Source organism: Lupinus angustifolius, chromosome LG02 (assembly GCF_001865875.1).
Source record: "Lupinus angustifolius cultivar Tanjil chromosome LG02, LupAngTanjil_v1.0, whole genome shotgun sequence".
Lineage (NCBI taxonomy): Eukaryota > Viridiplantae > Streptophyta > Magnoliopsida > Fabales > Fabaceae > Lupinus > Lupinus angustifolius.
Window position 1 is genome coordinate 14,719,733 of NC_032010.1, and position 6,994 is coordinate 14,726,726.

The following is a 6,994-nucleotide window of genomic DNA, read 5'->3' on the forward strand; positions in this document are numbered from 1 at the left end:
GATATGTTAACCAAACTAGTTAGCATGGATAAGTTCAGGCATTGCCTGAGCTTGCTGAACATTCACTGATGTTGGACTATGGAGCGCCCCCAACCCAATGGCGGAAGGTGGAGATTGATGATATTCACCAAGGTAGAGATTGTTGTGCAATGACTCATATCTCTAGATAACAGCAATACAAGTTATGGGCTTGGGCTGATGTAAAGGGTTGGGGTAGAGGGCTATATATATTGATGTTATGTAAACCTATTGTAACAAGGAGAAGAATAGTAAAACACTAATCCTTATTCTCTAATAATATATAGTGGTAGTCGCTCAACGCTCTCGGGGATGTAGGCACAATTGGTAGAACCTCGTTACCAAATCTCTTGTGTTATTCTCTTGTCTCTGTACTCTTTACTATTTGATTGTCTCTGATACCAATTGTTGGGAACAAGCGAAAAATCAAACAGTAAAGAGTACAGAGACAAGAGAATAACACAAGAGAATTGGTAACGAGGTTCGATCAATTTTTCCTACGTCACCGGGAGCGTTGAGCGGCTACCACTATATATTATTAGAGAATAAGGATTAGTGTTTTACTATTCTTCTCCTTGTTACATTAGGTTTACATTATATCAATATATATAGCCCTCTACCCCAACCCATTTACATCAGCTCAAGCGCATAACTTGTATTGATGTTATCGGGAGATATGAGTCATTGCACAACAAAATGGCAAAGTTTTCCAAGCGGTCTACCACCACCCAAATAACAGTATGACCAAAGGAAGGGGGTAGATGGGTTATGAAATCCATAGATATATCCTCCCACACTTGTTGTGGTGCTAACAAAGGTTGTAACAAACCATGCTTTTTGTGGGTAAATGTTTATTTGTTTAACATGTTAGAAATTGTTTAATGAATCATTGTGTCTTTGTACATGTCAGGCCAATAAAAAGAAGCTACCAAACGTGCCATAGTAGGCCTCAAACCATAATAACCTGATGATGGGGTGGTGTGATATTTGTTGAGCAAAACTGATCTCATAACATGCAAGTCGGGTATAAACAATCTATCCTTATAGTAAAGGAATGAATTTGTAAAATGAAAATATTTTTGTTGATGGTTGCCATCAACAATTTTAGTGACTAATGCCTTTCCCTCATTTGTGGCAAAAATGTTACGGAGTCGGTTAAGTAGATCAGGAATGGGAGAAGACAAATTGGCTAGCATACACTCTTCATCATTATGGATTCTAGATAGAGTGTCCACTGCTCAAGTTTCTTTTCCTCGTTGGTAAAAAATCTCAAACTCAAACCCTTCTAATTTGATAATCCATTTTTGTTGCTCTAGAGTTTGAAATGTTCGAATCATAAGATGTTTTAAACTCTGTTGATCAGTAAAGTCACAAAAGGGTCGTCCAATGAGATATTGTCTCCATTTTTTAACTACTTCAGTAACTGCATGCATTTCTCTTACATAGGTTGAAGCAACTTGCATACACATTGACATCTTTCAGCTGAAGTATGCAACCAAATGCCTATTTTGTGACAACACTGCCCCACCATTGAGGCTTATGCGTCTATTTCCACATCAAATGTTTGAGTGAAGTTGGGCAATATCAAGATCGGAGTTGAAGTCATGATTTTTTTATTTTGTGTAAAAGTTGAATCGACAATTGTATTCCATGTAAAACTGCATGCCTTTAATAAATTTGTGAGCGGAGAGGCATGTGAAGCATATTGCTTAATGAAATGCCGATAAAATCCGGAGAGACTAGGAAACCCGAGAGAATCGTGATGGTCTTTGGGGTTGGCCAATACACAATGGCCTATATCTTGGTCGGGCCAGGCTTCACCGTTACACCAGATAATATGTCACCCAAATAATCAACATTAGTCACGCCAAAAGTGCACTTTGATTACTTGGCAAAAAACTGATATGTTGCTAACATTGCTAAAATTAAGCGCAAATGTTACACATGCTCCTGAATGAGGGGCTATAAATGAGGATATCATCAAAGAAAACAGGCACGAACTTACGTAGGAACAGGCACAACAAATCGTTGATAGCAGCCTGAAAAGTATAGGGCCTATTGGTAACCAAAAATTCATAATGACCATCAACAATGTGAAATGCGGTCTTGTGAGTGTCAGGTGGATCCAATCGGATTCGGTGATAACCTGATCGAAGATCTATCTTCGAAAAAATTTGAGCACGAGAAAGTTCATCCAAAATCTCACCAATTGTTTGGATAGGAAAACGATTTTTCACTATAATTTCATTAAGATTGTGATTATCCACACAAAATCTCCATGTCCCATCCTTTTTTCGGAGTAACAAAACATGGGATGAAAATGGGTTGGTACTTGGAACTACAATGCCCTCTTGTAACATTTCTGCTAATAGAGTAGCCATGGCCTCTTTTCGGGAGTGAAGGTAACGGTAGGATTTTACATTAACTGAGGATGTGTTTGAGAGGAGACTAATTTTGTGGTCATATGGGCGAGTTGGGGGTAGGCCTTTTGGGGTAGTGAAAACCATGGAAAATTCGGTTAGTAAGGTTTGAATAGCATTTTTAGGATGTGTTTATGGTTCAGTGATTGAATGAAAGGTCCATTGGTGTGGTTGTTCGGTCAGAGGGTTTACAGGCACACAAAAAATATCTACGATTGCATTAGTTTTTTTATAATCATCACAATTGGTGAAAAGTAGTGAGTGTTAGGGTGGAGGAAGTTTGGCATGTTAAGTTTATAGGTTTATGGTCATGTGTAAAAGTCATGGATGGGATGGCAAAATCTGAGTTGACTGGACCTAAAGTCCTTAGCCAGTCAATTCCCAATACCACATCAATACCTTGAATTGGTAAAAGATAGAATGATATGTGAAACAATTGATGTTGCAAATTGAGAGGAGTTTCTCGACATAGGCTAGAACAATAAATGAGATCCCCATTTCCCACCATCAGTTGAAATTTTGGTGTTGGGAAAATTGGTAATTGCAGAAATTGAGCAATGTGTGGCTGCATGACATTATGAGAACTACCAGTATCCATCAAAACAGTAACATTGTGTCCAAAAATCCGACCTTGAAACTTGAGGATCTTACGATATGGATTACCTTGCAATGCCTGATCCGATAAATGAAAATGAATAACCTCTGAATTTTCATTATTTGTAGTACCCCAATCATTTTCCAGCAATGTTAGAGAAGGTTCGGAAATTAATGGGGCCTCTATAAAATCATCAATCAACAGTAACAAAAACTTTGGCTTACAACGCATGACACTCTTGCATTTGTGCAGTTGTCAAACTTTTAATTAGCAAGGTTGTTGGGTTACTATTTATAAGTGCAATCTGAACAATCCCTATGTAGTTTTGTGTAGGATGAGTAAATCGTCCCACCCCAAACCGAGCTGCTACAAGTTTGCTCTCAACCAACATAGCCAACCCAATTGCATGAATCACCGAAAAGGGTTGTTGAATGGCCAATTCGCGACCAATTTTTGGGTTCAGTCCAAAGAGAAAACAATTCAATAACATTTCTAGTGTTAACCCAATAACCTAGTTGGACAAACATTCAAACCACGTTTGGTACTCTGTAACAGTGCTAGTTTGCCACAATTTGAATAGTTTATATTGGGGGTTTGCAAATGTTGAGGGTCCAAAATGAACCACCAAGGCCTTAGTGAACCATTTCCAACTAGTAAGTTGATTTGTATGTAACATCCATTTCTACCAACTTAAAGCATTCCCTTTCATAGAAAACGCCACTAGTCCTGAGCGTTGAAAAGGAGCAACTTGGTACAAATTAAAATATTGGTCAGCTTGAAATAACCAATCTTGGGGATCAGTAACATCAAAGCTTTGTAACACTAATTTTGGAGGTTTGATCGTGTCTGGAGGGGGGAAACCTTGATCCATAAGTGGGAGAATGTGGAGGTCGTGGTTGAGATCCATGAGGAGGAGGGGGTACACTAGGGGTTGTGTGTTAGTGGTTGTCAAACAACCTAGCTTTTGAACTAACTCATTCATGACTTCCAAGCTGGCTTCCACAGAAGCTTGCATCAGCTCTTGGTATTCTACAAGGTTCTGTTGTATAGAGACCAGTTTTTCAAAGACAACAAGATTGGAAGTATCCTCTATTGTGGAGTGTGTAAGAAGGAGAGTTGGTTTTAAGATGCATGTGATCATAATGAAACCACCAATGATAGGGTTAGAACCTTAGCAGAGAACTAATTTGAAAATTTTGAAGAAGTAAAGACTAAATAACTAAAGAGATATTTTTCATTACTCAAATTGAGAACCAGAACCACATTAATAGTGTATGGAGTACAAGTTTATGGGCCTATAACTAATAGCCCATTTCATTGAAAACAAGAAATAGTAACATAAACAAGAATTATAACTCTTCCCTATTTACAAAATATAATCTTGAAATTTCATGGGCAGCTAAGTGATTCTCTTAGGTCTCTCTACATCGATGGTTTTATTGGGTTCCAACAGCCCATCAGAATGTCTTCTAAAATGTTTCCTACGGCTAGATATATGGAATCCTCAAAGAAAACCATTTCCCCCATCAGCGTTGTCCCTAGGGAGAGTGGTATGTAGCTAAAAATATTGAGAGAAAATTTATTTTGGATGTAGTGATAAAAAGCTAGAACCTTTTAATCTAGCATTCCAAGCAAAATGAAAATGGAGAATCTTAATTTAGAGGAATTCCTTTTGGTTAAGGTTCTTTAGGCAAAATCTGTTTTTTTTTGTTGCAAAATTAATGTTGGTATGAGTGAGTCACTAGGAGTCAATAAGGTTTATTTTGTGGTGGAAGGATTTAGATAGAATTGAGAGTGGTCTAGGGTCATATCAAGGAGGGTTATCAAATGTTCTAAATAAAATTATTGAAATGGGAATCAATCAAGTTTTTGGGAGGAGAATTAGGTGGGAGTCCTTCGATATTCAGATTGAGAGGGTTTTTAGTTAGAGGAATGAAAAAGATGCCTTAGTGAGTCAATTACTTAGTTGGGTAGAGAGTGTGAGTATGAAATCTATCTTGGAGAAAGGAACATTTTGAATGGGAAAATTGTTTGATTTTGGAATTGCAGAAGTTAATAAATTGTGCAGGTGTCAAAGTTTGATGCAATTGACTCATGAAGCTGCAAACGTGATATGTCCTCTACAATCTATATACACTGTGAAATCAGCTTATAAAGTCATTAATCTTCAAACTAGCCATGCCCATGGTACGGGTGATAGAGAGCTCATTCATCTCATTTTTAATATGTTTGAAATTGTTTTGAACCATTTTGGAAGATTGAGGAATAGCATAATTTCAGTTTTTGTGATGCAGGACAAAAACTCAGGCGCTTAAAATTTTAATTTCAGAATAAATCAAAATTTGAACCTGAAATCACCTCTACTAAGTAAGCTATCTAAAAATGAAATATTTAAAGCAATCAAAATCTATTAATAATATGATATCCAATTTAATAAAAATAACTAAAAATGGAATAAATAAGAACAAAAAACAGCAATTTAACCATAAATCAAAGATTTGATGTCAATAACATCATCTGCTTTGACATATTTTATCATATGCCAAAGACTACCCCACAAACAATTTGAATTACATCTGGTCTAACCATGATGGAGAATTTGTGAACCATCTTTCATTTTCATGTAACTTTTCGTACTCTTTTTGGCAACAAACTTATCATAAGAAAAGTAAAGTCATTTTGGCTTGTAAAATAAAAAAAAGTGGCAATTAGAATGTGTGAAGTTGAAAAGAAGGACATATATAGTGAAGTGTGAGAAGTTAGGGGAATGCATTTAATGCATTGTTTTTGGGGTCTAGCCATGTGCCAAGTTGATGTTTGAAAAAGCCATGAAATATGCCACTTACGTCATGAGAGAAAAAGGGTTTCAGATGACGCATGCTTCAATGAATAGGCCGATAGAAAAAGGCACTACAATTGAATATTTTGCAGCGTTTTCATAACATAGAGTAGAGAGTGCAGAAAGTAACAAGAAGTAAAGTATAACATAAATTTTTGCAAGTGATATTTTCTCCTAGTAAGTAAAAAATAGAGTATAAGTAAATCCTAAAGAGTGTAGAGTGTGAAATATACATTGGGTTAATTTTTTTTGTTCATCTCTATTACTCATTGGCACAACATATTGTAGTATTTGAATAGGAGGGGTCTCACTGAGAAACACTATATTGTGTACCTTTTATATGAGAAGAGTGTGGAAATGATATTGTAATTTTCCATCATATAGTCGAATAGTTTTTGGAGATTGTCACATGGTTTTTCCCTTGCCATTTAAGGATTTTTCATGTGAAAATTTGGTGTTTTTATTTTATGTTTTGCACACATTTATTTTAGTTGTGCTATTGAGTTTGTATATCTATTTCACCGGATCTACTTTGGTGTTGATTATCACATCGCAATATCATTTAATTTCAATTGTGAATCAATCCCAGAGTTCAAGAAGTGGTATCAGAGCTCTAAGTTAAGTGTTGAAGTTGTGCTATTAAGTTAAATAGAGGAGACTACCTGCATACGATCAAATTGACAGCCGTCAGTTACTCCATTTGGAAGCTGAAAATGGAGAATATACTTTTTGGAAGGATCTATATGATCATGTGGAAGCCAGAGATGTAAAGCCGATCAACATTACACCGGAAGATGGTAAAAAATGCTCTAAAAGACCATTGGAATTATTAGACAATGGAAGGATATTAGTGTGTTTCACTTGTGGCCACTGAAACAAATGCCCAAACTCTATGGAAGAATTTACAAAATCTCAATGAGAGGAAAACTACACAAAACAAGGCTTTTGCAATTAGGAAGTGTATGAACCTGAAGTACAAAGAGGACATATCTATTGTTGAACATTTAAGTGAATTTCAAATCGGTTTGATTACCATGAATCTAGTGTTGGAAGATGAGTTACAAGCACTACTACTTTTGAATCTTTGTCTGACAGTTGGGAGATGTTGGTTGTGTTGTTAAG

At 36.3% G+C, this 6,994-nt stretch overlaps 1 long non-coding RNA gene across 1 annotated transcript; it reads left to right on the forward strand.

Moving 5' to 3' along the window:
- LOC109336464 lies at positions 580-5,221 on the forward strand. Its single transcript, XR_002106355.1, has 2 exons — positions 580-1,277; positions 1,465-5,221. It is a non-coding gene; the product is annotated as an uncharacterized LOC109336464 (long non-coding RNA).